The 18,907-nt window shown below is 40.1% G+C and overlaps 1 long non-coding RNA gene across 1 annotated transcript; it reads left to right on the forward strand.

The window, feature by feature from the left end:
• The first annotated feature begins 9,526 nt into the window (after window positions 1–9,526).
• LOC122136920 lies at window positions 9,527–10,784 on the forward strand. Its single transcript, XR_006154407.1, has 3 exons — window positions 9,527–10,099; window positions 10,245–10,471; window positions 10,570–10,784. It is a non-coding gene; the product is annotated as an uncharacterized LOC122136920 (long non-coding RNA).
• The last annotated feature ends 8,123 nt before the right edge of the window (window positions 10,785–18,907 follow it).

Below are 18,907 nucleotides of genomic sequence, written 5' to 3' on the forward strand. Positions count from 1 at the left end.
ATGCAGAAAATTCTGACTGTGGATTTAATATTTTTATCATGATTTTACACTGTAAAATGTGATAGCTTGAAATTGTTACCAAAGGGAGATTTTTTAAATCTGATTTAATCCATATTTGTGACCCTGGACCACAAAACCAGTCATAAGGGTCAATTTTTTTAATTGAGATTTATAAAACATCTGAAAAGCTTTCACCTGAATCATCTGAAAATAAGCTTTTTATTGATCTATGGTTTGTTAGGATAGGACAATATTTGGCCGAGATACAACTATTTGAAAACCTGGAATCTGAGAAAATTGCCTTTAAAGCTGTCCAAATAAAGTTCTTAGCAAAGCAAACTACTAATCAAAAATTACATTTTGATATATTTACAACCGAAAATTTACTAAATATCTTAACGGAACATGATCTTTACTTAATATCCTAATGATTTTTGGCATTAAAGAAAAATCGATAATTTTGCTTTATACAATATATTTTTTGCTATTGCTACAGATATCCCGTGCTCCTTATGACTGGTTCTGTGGTCCAGGGACACATTTATTGGTGCAAAATTTTTGGGGAGTTGATTAAGTGATGTTAAATTATAACTTTGACTTGAATTTAGATATTACCATTTTTTTTCAGTGCAATTTGTTTTGTTCATACATACTGATGTGCATATTGTTTTTTAATTGGGATTTTGAGACTATCTTTTCTTCTCACTAAAGTTATCATGCAAAAGATAACAACATACAAAATTAAGATTACATTACTTTAAAAATGAAGTAATATTTAATTATTGAAAGTGTCTAATAGAATCAGTATGAGTTGTAGTATTTCCAAAATACATTATTGTTTATATTGTGATAAATGTTTAAAATATTATCTTCAATGACTAAAATAAGAAATGGCAAAATATGTATGTTTATTGATTAATCAGTGCTTGAATGTCCTGTATTAAAGCTTACTCGGGTAAATACTAGTATCATAATGATATATTTTACAAAGCAAATTTTAAATTGAATTGTTGATATGGTATGATAATTTATCATTAAAACTATAATGAAAGAAATAAAGACATTAGTCATTTGCCTACTTCAACTTTGCAAGATACATTTGAGGACAAGGTGGTATACATGATAGGCCTTGCATAAGGTGTATGATTTATTGATAAATAAGAACTGTAAAGTACATATATGCAACAGCCCTGTTTCCCAAATCCAATCTTTGTAAAATGAAGAAATAGAATGAACAAAGTATTTTCCTGTCATTTAAATGTTCATTTATTACACAGCTCTCTGGATACCCAATTCTGAGTGGTCAACTATAGCATTCTGACATCAAATATTCTTATAAAATTATCTTAAATTCTATAATTATCTTTTATCCTTGGTAAGGTCACTTTTTTAACTGTGTTTTTATTAAACTTTTTTATAAACAACAATATACACATAACATTTACTTAAAATATAAGTTCTTAAAACAACAACAGAAAAACTAAATAAAAAAATGGACCATATAAATATAAATAAATAGCCACATAAAATGGAAAAAAAGAAAAGAAAGAAAGAAGAAACCATTAAAAACTTAAAATAAATACAAATACATTAACTACAAAAAAATAAAAAATAAAAAAATAAAAAATAAACATTTCAAAGGTCAAGCAAATACATTTCAATTAGTGTCTAGTGCTGTCGGAAAATGTCTGATTTCCGCTGTAAATCTGCAGTCATTTTCTCAAATATATATATATATATATATATATATATATATATATATATATATATATATATATATACACACACACACACACACACAAAAATGCATATATATATATATATATATATATATATATCAGTTTTTGTGTCCATTCTTTCAGTAGGTTCATGCATTTTCATGCATTTTTTCATATATATATATATATATATATATATATATATATATATATACATACTGCATGTGTGTGTGTGTGTGTGTGTGTGTATATATATATATATATATATATATATATTGTAAGAATTAGCTCTTGAAAATTACAATTCAGGGGGAATTGAACCTTAAAGATTTGGGTTAATTTGGTTAAAACTGATTCCAAATTTATAGCTTACACTTCATCAACTATTCGTCCAGCGTCTATCAGATTTGAGTGTATTTTACCAATTCTGCTTAATCTTGTGGGCAACTTTTATCAAGTTAAATCTGAGCAAGGTAATAAGGATCTGGGCAGAGTTTAACTTTAAATACACAGCACAAGACAATGCTTCTTTATAAATGAAACAAAGTTTATTTGCTAACTGCTATTCTACAATACATGAACTAAACCTATTGAAACACACGCACGCACGCACACACACACACACACGTTGGTTTTTATGTTTTGGGGACGTTCCATAGGTGTAATGATTTTGTACTGTTCAAATTGTACACCTACCTATCGCATGAAAATGTATGCATATGTCCATTTTTTATAAAATATTGCTTGTATTTTAATTATGAGAACTCAAGAAATGTCCTCATAAAAACATTTACAATGTTATATCAGTGTAATACACGTCATTATACAAATTTGTGTTCTGATACAACATAAACAAGCATGCACATAAACATTTCAAGCTAAAGAGAGACTTATCTCTATTTTAAAGAATATGTAAATATATAATAAAATATGATAGCATGTTACTACCATGCTACTAAAGTAAATCATTCATTTTAAACAAGTATTCAAGATTTGTTTATTGAATTTACAAAACACATCGTAGTAACAAACGTTACTAAAGCAAAACAAATCATTTATCATACATTTTAATCATGTATTCAACATTTATTTGTTTATTGAACTTATAAAACATTTTAAACAAAAAAAGTAGTTTTTCACTAACCCCGCATAACCACTGCTTTTGCAAAAGCACAAACATGTACTGCTGCTCACATATTTTTGAAGCCCAGTCTGTGCTGAATACAGTATAATAATTAGACTTTTAGCCATTAATATGTTTTTAAGATATTGAAAAAACACATGCTGGACGGGGCCACGACTTCAGTGGAATGCCAATTCCCTCGAGTTGCTAGCAGTACAGCTTGCTCTGCACCGTTTCATGGCCCTGCTGAAGGACAAGCATGTTCTGTTCTGTACGAACAACACTGCGACTGTAGCGTACATCAACCGTCAGGGCAGTTTACACTCCCGTCACATGTCGCAACTCGCTTGCCATCTCCTCTTATGGAGTCAGAAGCATCTGAGGTCACTTCTCAACACCCACACCCCCGGGCAGACTCAATCATGCACCCGACGAGCTCTCACGACAGCAGTCTCACCCCGGTGAATGGAGACTCCATCCCCAGTCGGTTCAACTGATTTGGGAACACTTTGGAGATGCTCAGGTAGACCTGTTTACCTCTCCAGACAATTCCCACTGCCAGTTGTTTTACTCCCTGACTGAGGGCACCATTGGCAAAGACATTCTGGCACACAGCTGGCCGCAGGGCCTGCGCAAGTTTGTGTTTCCCCCAGTGAGCCTTTTCGCACAGACGTAGTGCAAGATCAGGGAGGACGAGGAGCTCATGGTTGCGCCATATTGGCCCGGCCAGACTTGGTTCTCCGAACTTGTACTCCTCTCGACAGCCCCTGCCTGGCCAATCCCTCTGAGGAAGAACCTTCTTTCTCAGAGACAGGGCACCCTCTGGCACCCAGTCCCGATCTTTGGAATGTCGTGAAGCTCCCTGGAAATGCCCGATTGGGTCAGTGCTTTCCTTTCTTCAGGAAGGGTTGGAAGGAAGTCTGTCTCCTTCCACCTTGAAGGTCTATGTGGCTGCCATTGTGGCTCACCATGACCTGGTCGATGGTAAGTCTCTTGGGAAGCATGACCTGGTCATCAGGTTTCTGAGAGGGGCCAGGAGGCTCAATCCGCCTTGCTCTCAGCAAGTTCCCTCTTGGCATCTTGCAGTTGTGCTATCCGCACTGCAGAGAGATCCCTTTGAACCCTAGCTGTCAGTAGAGCTGGAATTCTTATCATTAAAAACTGTGCTCCTGACAATTTTGGCTTCGGTTAAGAGAGTTGATGAAGCATGCCTGAAATTGGGGCCGGCTAACTCTCACATTATCTTAAGACCCCGGCCGGAATCATGCCCAAAGTTCCCACCACTTCTTTTAGAGATAAGGTGGTGAACTTGCAAGTGCTGCCCCTGGAGGAGACAGACCCAGCCCTGGCGCTGCTCTGTCCAGTACGTGCACTCCACGCTTACGTAGACAGAACTCAGTGCTTTAGGACATCAGACCAGCTCTTTGTTTGTTTTGAAAGCCAGCAGAAGGGAAAGGCTGTCTCCAAGCAGAGGTTATCCCACTGGAAAGTGGATGCTATTGTCTTGGCTTATCAGGCTCAAGACCTGCTGTGCCCCCTAGGGGTGAGGGCCCACTCACCTAGAAGTGTGGCTTCCTCCTGGGCGATGGCGCATGGTGTCTCGCTAAAAGACAACTGTAGAGCTGCGGGCTAGGCGACACCTGACACGTTTGCGAGATTCTATAATCTCCGTGTAGAGCCTGTGTTCTCCCCCGGGTACTTGCAACTTCGGGCCAGTAAACAGGACAATCCGCTTGCTGCACCATTCCACTCCACAGACTGGATGCGTGCACTATTCTCCTCAGGTGAGTTCCACAGTCCAGAACCCTGGGTTCCTCTAGCACTGTTGATGGCCAGCACTTGCATGCATGCCCTATCAGTCAACCCCTGTGTTGGACTAGGTGCCTCCATGTGTTGTGGTTCCCCTCTTGGGCAATCCCTCGTGTGTATTTCCACAGTAAGTCTCACTCAGCAGCATGTGTCTTTCCCTTGGCAAGCCACCCTTGCCATCTCTGTCATTGAAATATATCCACCCTGTGGGCTGGGTACCTCAGAGATTCATATGTATCACTGCTAAGCTGGTTGATATGTGCTTTGTAAGACCTCTTACGAGCAGGCAAAATGTTAGCATACTTCCAGCTGGAATATGCTACCTAGTGCATCCTGTGTTAGGTATAGCTCTTCGCTCGTGCTGCCTTACGACAGGGTGCTATCACTTATGCAGGTCACTGGAAGACAGCCTTGTGGCGTTTTGGAAGGGACCCCATTTGTCAGTCTCTTCTGATGTAACGTCGAACATGACCGACTGAAAGGGAACGTCTAGGTTACATATGTAACCCTCATTCCCAGAAGAAGGTAATGGTGATGTTACATCCCCTTGCCACAATTGCTGTCCCACTGAATGGCTGGGCCACATGGCTCGGCTCCTCAGCGAAGACTTGAATGCGAGTTGGTCGCATTTTGGCTATATATACTCCTTATATACCCACATGGTAGGGCGGAGCTCGTAATGCAAATTCCGCAGACCATACTCATTGTACCATTGACTCGTTTTGTTACCACTCAAAGGTGATTGGACTCTCAGACGAGACCCCATTCATCAGTCTCTTCTGACGTAACGTCTCCGTTCCCTCCTTCAGGGAATGAGGGTTACATATATAACCTAGACTTTCCTGGATCAACATCTTTTGGACATTACCATCCAAAAATATAGACTAAACCCAATCCCTACCCCTAAACCTAATCCTACCCATAATTTATTCCTAAAATCAGTGTAAAATGATTAACAAGGGTGTAGAAGCTTGATTGTAAGCCTAAAACAGATATTTTTTGAAAAGTTGTCCCTCAATTCTGATTGGTTAATTAGAATGTTGTTCCAGGATTAACAGGGGTGTTGATCCAGGAACATGTTGTACTTATTGAAATCACAGTCACCTCCTGTGATTACATATTTTACATTCCAGGTAGCAGAATGACTTTGTTGAACTTTTGGCAAGTTCAAAGTTCACAACCATGTCTTTTAATTCTATGAGAATGCCCCATGCTTTGTGATACTCAGGAACAAAATGACCAATCATTAGGGGGAGCAACAGAGTCCAATGACCAATGAGTTTCATGACCATTACCCCCAATTGATCCTTTTAACATATAAAGTTATTGGAATTTTCTGAGGTCGATTAAGTCTATCTGAAAATTTGTAAGGGAATGTCTGAATCACACCGTGGAGTTCATCTAATGTGAAGAATTTGCCAGAAATCAAAGAATGCAAACTAATACTCTGTTCGACTGGAACAATGCCCTCTAATAAATCGTGTAAAAAGTCTGGAGGGAATCCTTTAGCAGTCTGAAAATGAAATTGTTCAGTACACAATCTTGCTTTACTCCATCGACATTGGACAGTTTTTCAGTGCATTGTAGTTTGGAGACACAAGCATCAATAGACTGTGCCAAACCAAACCAACCCCCCCCCCCCCCAAAATGCATTCTGTATGTAAACATTGTTCAATTGTACGATTAAATAAACAATAGGCCTATTTGATTTTAATGCAAACAGTTTCTAAGGATTTTTTCATAATTTTTTTTTCATTTTATTTTTTTTATTTTGGCCAATGCATTAAAACCGTTCAGTTTAATTACCATGTTCTACATTAATGCGCTGCTTTAACTGATGCGTGCGCGCACACACAAACCACTCGCACACAGAGGTCTGAGTTTGTGCTGTGCAAAAAGAAACATTCAGAAGCTCATAAACTTGTCAGCACTTTTATTAATCGATACTGAATCGCTACATTATATTTCTCATCAACAGGGAGGGTTAAAATCACTGTTTTTTAAGTAACTAAACTCAGCTTCATTGTTTGTAGAGAGAGACACAGACGCAGACAATTTACATCTCTCTCTCTCTCTCTCTCTAAAAATGGCCATATTTGAGAAAAAAAATTGAGTAGTTTGCATCACTGGATATAGCTGTTGGTCATTTAACATTTCTATCATAAAACGTATCATTAAAAGACTTATATTGAATGATTTGCAGCTTCATCTTGCCTCCCTCTCTTTAACGTTAAACTGACGCTTCACGCCCTGCTTCTGTGAACAGTAAACCCCACCTACTTTGATTTGATTGGCCATCAGTCATTTTGACATTGATGAGCACTGTTAGACTGCTGAGGCTTTGATCTGAAGCGCCTAGTATGTGCAGCTTTCGCGCACACATCCGTAGACTAGCAAGTTAATTCTCACACTTTAATAGTATTTATAGCTCCCAACAGGCTGTATGACCATGAGAAATTATTACCTCAAAATGTACATCAGTATGCAGTATTCCCTATTGCTCCGTGCCAGCGATTATCCCTCTGCGTGCCACTGTTGGCACGTGTGCAGTAGGTTGCCGACCCCTGACCTAGAATCATTCCTAAATCTTTTTAATTCATTCCTACGATTTATCAATTTGCGGCCATTGCCCATGTTTCATTAATTGTGTTCCTTAACACATAAATGAAATGAAATGAGGGAACAAATTAATAAATCGAACTAATTCTTAATTCATGAAATCTTTCATTTCACTTCCCACGTTTACCACAGTAAGAGATGTAAAACAGTGATTAAAAGTGAAAGACAATAAAAAAAAACCTGTGAAATTACAGGATCAGATGGTGAGGATTTAGTAAAAGAAACTATGCCTAAATATTATTGAATTCGTGGAAATTCGTGACCAACCAGCAAACCAGAACAAAGCTGCGTTAATGTAGGCTATATGGGCTCAAACCGCATCCAAACAGATTTAAAACAGATGTGTGGGGGCGCTCCATAAAGAAGTTCACGGAAAGGAAAGGACAACGTACATTCTGTTTGTTTGCTTTATTTTACAAGAGCACAAATCTTCTGTTTTTATTGCGAGTGTGCAAAAATAAAAAGTAAACACGTTTGTGGATTATATCACTACAAAAGTTTTATTTTTTAATTTTATTATTTAATTTTTTTGTCTCAGCTGTTTGATCGCGCCGGCACCTCACGTGCACGTATTCTAGCAATTCAAATTTGTTCATTATCAAAATAAAATACAGTCAACCAAACATATAAAAGGTTACACTGCTCAGTTTAAATAGACAGTAGTATACCGGTCCACTCTGCTGTTAAGGACGTTTTTGCTCATGTGAAGAGGATGATCTTTTCCTTCTTTATGCGAATGCGTGTAAAGTACAAGCCTAATTTACATTATAAATAATAGTTTAACATTCAAATACATTGCGAATATGGAAACATTAGGATTTGTGTTGAATGAGACGTGAGCAATAACCTCCAAATAAATCTAAACCGTGCTCGCGCCGTTTCAAATGCACACACGCATGCACTGTCACGATCTAACGCACTGTAAATGCCAGATTTTTAAAAAACAAATAGGCCTACCTGAATGCAAAAATTAAAAATCTGGCATTTTCCGGAACAGGATCCAGCAGGATCAAACTAAGTACTGGTAATAAAACTCAGATAAAAATGGTTAATGTGAGCAACAGTGTGTTTTGCTGCAGCAGCGCTGATGGTAACGGTTCATTGACTGCACAGCACAGCCACACACGCCAGCACCACGGAACCATTTACTATATCCAGAAGAACTGTGGCAATATCTCCAAAACGCTTCAAGAAACCTGCAAAGCTACAGTACTGTGCAAAGTTTTAGGCACTTGTGTAAAAATGCTGTAAAGTGAGGATGCTGTCAAAAATAATGCCATAAATAGATTTTATTAATTAACTTCTATTAACTTAACTTAATCAACATTTGGTGTGACCACACTATGCGTTTAAAAAAAGCTTTTGTCCTAGGTGCACTTGCGCATTGTTTTTCAGTTAACTTTGCAGGTAGGTTTCTTGAAGTGTCTTGGAGACATTGCCACAGTTCTTCTGGATTGAGTCTGTCTCAGTTTGTTCTGTTTCTTCATGTCATTCCAGACAGACTGGATGATGGTGAGATCAGATCTCTGTGTGGAGCACTGGCTGTTGTCAGAATCCATGTGCAAACAAAAATCTCACTATTATTATTGCATTTTATGTTATTACATTTAGATTATTACAATTAGGAATGTCCAGATCCGATCACGTGTTCGGAAATCGGGCCCGATCACGTGGTTTCAGACTCGATCGGAATCGGACGTTACCTCCCGATCAGGACTCGGATATATATGTATATATATTCTAATTATTTTTTGAACACATCTATAGTTATGCGGTGGCCAGAGTTAGACCCTTTTGACTCAACACAGAAACAGCAACGCGTGCGGCATAACATCACTTTGTTGCAGAGACGCTATTGGTTAAATGCTGGCAAAGTAGAACACGGAAGCAGCTTGAAGTGGAAAGCGCGAGTATGTCTGCGGTCTGGAGGTATTATAAAGTTGATGACAACAACATTGCCATAGCAAACTGTGAGATATGTAAACTTGGAATTGCAAGAGGTGGAAAGGAAAAGGCTACATTTAACACAACAAACCTGATACGGCACCTCAAAAACAAACACCCGACACAATACAGCAAGTTTAACCAGGCAACCCAGCCGAAGACGAGCCAGCTCACTCTTCAGGAGAGTTTGAAGAGGAGAGAAAAAATGCCCCGTGACAGCGCGAAGGCGCAGGACATCACAGCCAAGATAGGACAAATGATCGCAATGAGTGACCTGCCATTCGCCTTTGTAGAGAACCCTGGATTTCTTATGCTTATGGAGCATGTAGAACCTCGATTTGAAATGCTGTCTCACCACTATTTCACAGAGAAAGCTCTGCCAGCCCTCTATAAGAAGATTTCTGACAAACTACTTGTCCTGTTATCAGATGTACCCCATGTTTCGTTCACCACAGACATCTGGAGTTCGTCCGTAGCTCCTATGTCTCTACTAAGCCTTACCACACAATGGATTGACTCAAGTTTTGTTTTACGCTGTGCGACCCTACATGTCCAGGAATTTCGCGGATCGCACACCGCAGAGCACATCCAGCAATCGATTGAAAAGATGCTAAACAACTGGGGAATTGACAAGCAACGGGTCCACGTAATTTTGTGTGACAACGCGGCAAATATGAAGAAAGCTATGAGGGATATGGGGGTGCCGAGTATTTGTCAACTCTGTGTGCATGAAGGCCTGCTGTCTCACCACAGCATGACAGAGACCCTGGCCAACCCAAGGAAGATTGTAGGCCATTTTAAACACTCCCCGTTGGCCTACTCTCAACTAGAAGACATACAGATGGACCTAAATATGGATATCAAGCACCTACAGCAAGATGTACAGGTGAGATTCCTCTCGTAACAATCTTTAATGTATTTCTATTTTATTATTATTTCCCATACACTTGATTTAGTAAGCCACTAATACATTAAGTGCTCTGCACCTAATTTGCTTAAAAATAAAGTGAATCATGTTCTCTTATGTGCAGACATGATGGAACAGCAGCCTCTACATGCTGCAGAGCCTACTGCAACAAGAACGTGCTATTAGTGTCTTTGCAGCTGAGCGCACTCTACCAGCATCACTGACACCTCACCAGTGGGAGCTGATGAATAAGACTGCTGATGTGCTATCCCCCTTTGAAGAGCTGACCAGGGATGTGAGCAGGGAGACTGCAACTGCAGCTGATGTGACCCCTGCCATAACAGATAATATGTATTTTTATTTATTACTTTATACTTTAACATTTGTTGATGTTGTTTAAAACAAACTATAATCCCATGCATTCATTAAGTCATTCATTCACTCATTAGTCCTCAGACGTGTTCTGTCTCGGGAGGATGATGATGACCAGGGAATAAAAACAATGAAGAGGACTCTGCTGGAGGCAGTGGAGAAGCGCTTTGCTGATGTTGAAACTGAGCCACTCTTCTACATCGCCACTCTTCTAGATCCCAGATACAAAGATGGGCAAGTATAGTAAAATTAAAATGCACCATTTGTACATCATGTTTATATAAAGTCATCACCAGACACCAGTATTAAGCCAATTTATTTTTTACTTCCTTTTTAATTTAGTTTTGGGTAATTTAGTTCTAAGTGTAGCCAAGTGAAGAAATTTAATAGAACTTAACGTCGAGCATAAATTGGTTGTGGGTCCTTTAAGAAACTGTGTTTGCAACACTTGCTTTGCGGCACTCCCGCATGTATCGCATGTGCACATTTTTTTAGTGTGAGCAGAGCAGCAAAAGCAAACTAGTGCTCTGGGTTTGGTGCCATTATCCTGATTTTGGCAAGGACGTTTATGGATTGCATGTGTGAGGTGGATCGGGTTTGCAAAGACTGGCCTCTACCGTATTTCATTTTCTTTTTTTTTACTCCATTTAATTTCATTTAAGAGCTATTCAGGAAGACTAAGATTTCCTATATCTGTACCCTGAACATTTTGAAGGTTGAGACTGTTTCAGGTCTGAATTTCTCACATTTTGAAATCAGTGCTTGATCTCTTGTTTTTGTCAAATAAGCACAACAGAGACCTAAGATTTACTTTATTTGATTTGTTTTTTTTTCATCAGTACTTACTCCCATTGATCACTGTCCTTCTGAGAGACAGCTGTCGGAATAAAACCCCTAAAATATATTTTTTGTATTGTGTGGTGTTTCCTTACAACCCATGGGCCACATTTTGGTACCAGGAGTGGGGTATCTGACTGTTGGGATTCTATAGGTCAGTTTTTTTTTATGTATTGAAATATGGTAGAGCTGAAGATAGGTGCTTGTGGAGCACGGAGTGAAGGCTATAGTATCCTTTGACTCCCAAATAATAACGAACTGATTAAGAGACTATTTTTGACCAAAGCAACTGTTTCCATTTTGTTAAACTGAAGAAAATTGTATACTTCAACAATGTCACAATCAGATGATGTTGCTCCACTTTTACCAGTGGATGAGTATGGTGATGAACGGGGTGCAAGTAGTGGTAGGCATGACATGTACGAACAAATTCAAGAACTTAATAGAAAGCATGAGGAAACTATGGCAGCAATTGCTAACTTAAGCAGAGAGCCAACCAGGTCTTATATTTATGTACCGAGAGAACGTCACATACAACCATTCAGTGGTGATTTGAACAAAGATGGGAGATATGTTGACGAGTTTATTGAAGAGGTAGAGAGGGTGATGCATGCTAGAAGTCAGACTATGGAGGACCAATTAGACTTTGTCCTCTCACTTCTAAAAGGGGCAGCTTTAGAGGAGGTCAGATTGCAAATGGGGAATGATGCAAAACATCCATGTAACATTGTTGAATATCTGAGAGCAGCTTTCAGAGAAAAGCGCAGTGTATCTCAGCTATTGCAAACCTTCTATAGCCGTAAACAATTAGAAGGGGAGGAGATTTGTGCCTACTCCCATGCACTGTCCCAGATTCTGAACTCTATTCAGAAACAATCAGCAAATGCTGTGGCAAATGCGAGCATGGCAATTCGAGACCAATTCATTGAGGGCATTAGAGACGCTAGCCTTAGGAGAGACCTTCGGAAGCTGGTTAGAGAGAAGCCAGAGTCAACACTTATTGAAGTGCGAGATGAAGCTCTCACGTGGTCTTTAGAAGATCCCAAGCCTCATGTCCCAAAAGTAATCAGCAATCGAAGTGTTGTGTCTGAGACTGTTGAAGCCCAGTGTGCTGCTGTTGCACCTGAAACAAAAACAGTCTTGAAGAAGTTTTGAAAATTGTAGCAGAACAAGGAAAGGCTATAGGAGAGCTAACCCAATCTGTGGAGAAACTCACCACACAGTGCTTCAAGTCAGAGCCTGTAACCCAAAGCAACCCCAAGGTGCAGCCAAGGTTTACAGATGATGGGCAGCCAATTTGTTTCCGGTGTAATGGTGTAGGACACATTGCTAAGAGGTGCATGAGAAGAAACGAACAGGCTGTTACAGAGCAAGCTACTAGCTCTGGATCCCAGGGAAACACCCACCCTCGGTTGCTGTAAGCCAGGCAATGCGAGGGCAGTCAGTTGGCTCAACTACTGTAGATACTAGTCGTGACAGACTACTTGAACGTGCTGTTGGAAAATGTCCAATTGCTAATCTCAAAATAAATGGTGTGAGTGCCACTTGTCTGCTGGATACGGGAAGTCAAGTCAGCACTATTTCTGAGAGTTTTTTCAGGGAACACCTGTGTGGTGAGGATAAAGATATGCTCTTAACATCAGGATGGCTGAAAATAACTGCTGCCAATGGTTTGGACATACCTTATCTCGGTTACCTTGAGTTGAAAGTTGAAACCATGGGTATTGTCCTTTCTGAATGTGGCTTCCTCGTAGTCAGAGACACACTGAACTCCCCTCTTTTACCAGCATTAATTGGCATGAATATTATCAGCAGATGCAGACAACTGGTACATGCAGAATTTGACACCACCCTTGGGGGGAAATTGCAGTCTAATTGGAGAGAGGCATTTCAACAACTGCACCATGCAAGTATCCAAGAGAAGAGGACAGCCATTTGTTTAGCCGGAAAAGACATGGTACACATACCTGCTTCTTCAGTTGCGACTGTGCTGGCTAAACGCACAAAACATATGTCACGTGATGGCTCATTTGACTACCTACTAGAGCCATTGAATGTACCATTACCAGGTGGATTAATTGTTGTTCCCTGTCTGGTGGCCGCAGGGAAACAGTTGTTTTTTCCTGTGCAAGTGGTGAATCTTTCCGCAGAGGACATCTGGTTGCGGCCCCGAACCAGGCTTGGGACTGTAACTCACATTGAAAGTTTGAAATTAAATGAGACATGTGAGGTTAAGTTCCAGCTGATACTGAGGAAATCACTGTTAACACCAAAAGTGATCAGGTATTGGAGAACAGCTCAAAAGACTTCCTCAGCAAGCTCCATATCGGTGGTACCCTTGAGCAGCAAACAGAGCTGAGTGATTTGTTAATGCAGTATTCTGATGTGTTTGCTCTCGAGGATGAAAATCTTGGTTTCACTGATAAGGTGCAACATGAGATCCATGTAACCGATTATATTACAGTGACACAGCCTTACAGGCGTATACCACCCACACAGTACAAGGAAGTTAGAGAACATATCAGTAAGCTTCTCAAGAAAGGAGTGATCTGAGAAAGTAACAGTGCTTTTGCTTCACCTATTGTATTGGTGAGAAAAACGGATGGTAGCCTCTGGCTATGCGTTGACTATAGACAGCTCAACTCCAAGACACAACGAGATGCATTCCCTTTACCTAGGATCGATGAGAGTTTGGACGCACTTCAGGGAGCAACATTCTTCTCTTCGATTGACCTGGTGAGTGGATATCATCAGGTTGCCGTTCATGAACGTGACAGACATAAGACAGCCTTTACAACTCCATTTGGAATTTTTGAGTACTGTCGTAAGCCTTTTGGAATTTGTAATGGACCATCAACATTTCAACGTCTTATGCAGACTACAATGGGTGATCTAATTTTCCAAATCATGCTAGTGTATCTGGATGACATACTGGTGTATGCACCCAATTTCCCAGAGCACTTGCAGAGGTTGGAAATAGTCTTTAAGAGGTTAAAGGAAACAGGTCTCAAAGTCAAGCCTGAGAAATGCTACTTCCTACAACAGGAAGTAATCTTCTTAGGTCATTAAGTCTCAGCTCAAGTAATTGTTACATATGCAGGGAAAATTGAGGCAGTAAAGGAATGGAAGGTCCCCAACACAGTAAAGGAATTGCGCTCATTCTTAGGATTCTGTAGTTACTACAGAAAGTTCATAGAGCGTTTTTCTAGAGTTGCTGGTCCCCTTCATGATTTAGTGAGTCTGTGTATTACCCAGTTCGGCCAAGGGAAGAATAATTTCTGTGTTTTGTGGTCATCTGAGTGCCAATCAGCATTTGAGCTACTGAAAGAGAAACTTACCTCTGCTCCTGTATTAGGGTATGCAGATTTTAGTCTCCCGTTCATCGTAGAGACTGATGCAAGCCATGAAGGCCTAGGGGCAATACTGTATCAGCAGCAGGGTGGTTGTAAGAGGGTCATTGCATTTGCAAGTAGAAGGCTTCGGAAAGCAGAAAGGAATGACCGTTACTATAGCAGCATGAAACTTGAGTTGCTGGCTCTCAAATGGACAATCTCCAAAAAGTTTTGTGGTTATCTGCTAGGTTCTAAGTTCATGGTTATCACAGATAACAACCCTCCGCACCATCTTAAAACAGCTAAACTTGGTGCAATTGAGCAAAGGTGGGTTGCTCAATTATCTGTGTTTGACTTTGAAGTTAAATACCGCCCAGGCCAACATAATACTGCTGCTGATGCCCTCTCTAGGCAGCCTCTAGCAGGGGAGCCTACCACTCAAGACGAGTATGATGACTGTGTTGCCATCTGTAAAATAATCAGTAAAGGGACAGTCCTGGAACCTGACTTAGTAATTGCTAGTGAAAGGTGTTACAGAGTCTGACAGATTCGTGCCTTGGAATCTGGTGGAGAGGCAGACAATGATAATCAGGGAAGCATACCTACTCTGCCAGGCTACACGACAGCAGAACTGGCAGATTTCCAGAAGAACGATCCTACCATCAGTTCTTTCAGACCCTTCTGGGAGAGGAGGAGACAGCCTTCCCATCGTGAAAGATCTCATCTATCAAAGTCTACATTATCGCTGATAAAGCAGTGGAAAAGTATCTGTGAACGAGATGGTTTGCTTTATCGTGTTGTGAACGATCAGCATCATGCTGAGTGTCAACAGCTGCTCTTACCCGCATGTCTAAAAGAATCTGTACTTGAAAGTGTGCATGAAAATATGGGACATCAAGGGATAGAGCGCACAATCGGCCTGTTGAGGAAACATTGTTTCTGGGTCGGCATGTATAAATGATGTAGACCAATGGATCAAAAAGTGTCAGAGGTGCATCTTAACAAAGATGCCACAGCCAAGGATACATGCCCCTATGAAGTCCTTTCTTGGATCAAGACCCCTTGAAGTAGTGGCAGTTGATTTTACTGTGCTTGAGCCATCATCTGATGGCCGTGAAAATGTATTAATTGTGACCGATGTTTTTACCAAATTCACACAGGCATTTCCAACCAGGGATCAGAGAGCTGACACTACCGCCAAAATCTTGTTAAGGGAATGGTTCATGAAATACGGTGTACCTGAAAGACTGCATTCTGATCAGGGAAGAAATTTTGAGAGCGAAGTTGTTGCTGAGCTGTGCAAAATGTATGGGGTGAAGAAAACCCGCACTACACCCTACCGGCCTCAGGGTAACGCTCAGTGTGAGCGGTTTAATCGAACGCTCCATGATCTGCTGCACACACTTCCCCCCGAAAAGAAAAGGCGGTGCCCGGAACACCTAGTGGAGTTGGTTTATGCCTACAATGTCACACCACATGCAACCACTGGATACTCACCATACTACTTACTGTTTGGGGTCCATCCACACCTTCCAGTTGATGCCCTGCTGGGTCATGAGCAACCTGTAGACAGAAAGCAAGACTGGTTAGTGATTCATCAAGAGAGATTGAGAGAGGCTCACGAACAGGCAAGAAAATATGCTGAACACCAGGCTGCTGAGAGATTGGCCCCTTTGAATGACAAGGTCTATTGTCCCATTATCAATGTTGGTCAACAAGTGTACCTGCATCACTGTTGACAAGCTTGGGGAGTTTGTTCTTTAGAGAGGCTGTTAAAGAAGTAAAAAATGTATTTGATCATTGAGGACAATGACATTTAGCAGGGGAGAATGTAGCCAAGTGAAGCAATTTAATAGAACTTAACGTCGAGCATAAATTGGTTGTGGATCCTTTAAGAAACTGTGTTTGCAACACTTGCTTGCGGCACTCCCGCATGTATCGCATGTGCGCGTTTTTTTAGTGTGAGCAGAGCAGCAAAAACTAGTGCTCTGGGTTTGGTGCCATTATCCCGATTTTGGCAAGGACGTTTATGGATTGCATGTGTGAGGTGGATCGGGTTTGATCACGTTTTGGGACACGTGCAAAGACTGGCCTCTACCGTATTTCATTTTCTTTTTTTACTCCATTTAATTTCACTCAAGAGCAATTCAGGAAGACTAAAATTTCCTATATCTGTACCCTGAACATTTTGAAGGTTGAGACTATAAATCAGTGCTTGATCTCTTGTTTTTGTCAAATAAGCACTACAGAGACCTAAGATTTTCTTTATTTGATTTGTTTTTTTCATCAGTACTTACTCCCATTGATCGCTGTCCTTCTGAGAGACAGCTGTCAGAATAAAACCCCTAAAATATATTTTTTATATTGTGTGGTGTTTCCTTACAACCCATGGGCCACATAAGGTTCGATTTTTTTTTTATTGTTTATTAATTGAGTACATGTGTAGGCAGTTGCCTAATTGAAGAGCTGTGCTATGTGGTGTCTCTTCTTGTCTTATTGTTTTGAATTGTGTGTTACTTTTATCTGTTTCTAGCTTTTTCACAAAGTCAGCCAACCTGTTGCTTGCAAAGGAACACCTTATCCAGGAGGTGGCAAAGACAGAGGGGAGGAGGGCTGTCAGTGCAGTGTCAGAGGAAAATGAGGCTGCAGCAGAGCCAGTGAGCAAGGCACCACATCATGAAGCATGTAGCAGCCTGGACATCGCCTTTGAGGAAATCTTACAAGAGAGGCAGTCACAGGGACGGTCCGTGAGTACCACATCAGCAGAAACTCAAGTGCAGACCTACCTCTCAGAAAAAAACACCCCTAAGGAAAGCGACCCACATCAGTACTGGAAAGAACATGCTAATCAGTTTCCCTCTATGGCTGCTGTTGCAACCCAGTATCTCAGTGCCCCCTGCAGCTCTGTGGACAGTGAGAGACTTTTTAGTGCCGTTGCAAACGTCCTTGACCAGAACAGAAACAGGCTCAAACCTGACATGGTAGAGATGTTAGTTTTCATTAAGAAAAACATACATTTCCTTCTGTGAAACTTACTACTGTGATGGCAGTAAGAGTTAGGAGTGCAGTTCCTAAAAGCACATTACTGGCTTTGCAAACACTGTGGCACTTTTATTTTTTTATGTTTACATGCCTGCCGGGTATTTTAAGTTTTAAGACTTTTTTTTATATTTACTGTTGCACTAAAGTCCAAAAGTGAAGAATTTATGTTATTTATTACTTGATTGTTAAAGCTACCTCACAGAAGTGCTCTGTTTGTTAACAGAGTTATTGAATGTTAAAATAAGGTGAATAAAAATAAAAAATAAGGAACATCCTGGATCTGTTTTTTCGCTCTTCTTTATTCTTTTTTTATGTATTATAGAAGTATCGGATCGGGACTCGGTATCGGTAGATACTCAGAATCAAATGACTCAGACTCAGACTTGAGGGCAAAAAAACCTGATCGGGACGTCTCTGCTGGAAATCATGTCCTTTCTTGTTTAACCTCTTAACCTCTTTTTTACAGTAAAGTACTGGCATCATACAGAAACAAACGGCAAACAAATAACACATACTCAAAATATTTGTTTATTCATTAATTAGTTTGTTATTTTATAACCGTTAAAACAAACTGCAAATTAAAACATTGTAGATGTTTCTTTTCTGACAAACTACAGCTTTTTTCTAATGCTAAAATCAGTTTACTATAGAGCTCCGGAGGTTGACGTCACGCAATCTAAACGTCCCCATTTTGGCAGGCAACCAGGAGAGCGCTAGAGTGGCTGTAGCCTTGGTATCAACAGTTGTCGAACAATAATTTAAAACCAGACTGTTTAAACCTTACAAACCTTACTATTTCAACAGCTGCTCCCCCACCTGTTCAGGATGCCAGAACAGGTGGGGGAAAGCAATGGGGAAATAATTTTATCGTATTCCTAAGGATCCCGATAGATGACTAAAATGGTTCACTGCAATAAAACGCTAACAAATAAATGCTAACCAACACAACTGATGTGCAACTAATGACACCTCATTTGGATATTTTCATGTCTGGGAAAGAATTTAAAAGGGTTAACATTTCATGACATTTATGATATCTGTACTCACAGTGATATAGCAATGCTGGCTACCTGCAAGGACAGCTAGGGTCGAGTACGTTAGCTAATAACACAGTTGACTTTTAGCCAACAACAATATTGAATGTATCTGCATTACTGTAAGGGTAGGTTTAGGGTAGGTGTAGACATTCATAAACCATGATTTT

This window comes from Cyprinus carpio, chromosome B3 (assembly GCF_018340385.1).
Source record: "Cyprinus carpio isolate SPL01 chromosome B3, ASM1834038v1, whole genome shotgun sequence".
Taxonomy (NCBI): Eukaryota; Metazoa; Chordata; class Actinopteri; order Cypriniformes; family Cyprinidae; genus Cyprinus; species Cyprinus carpio.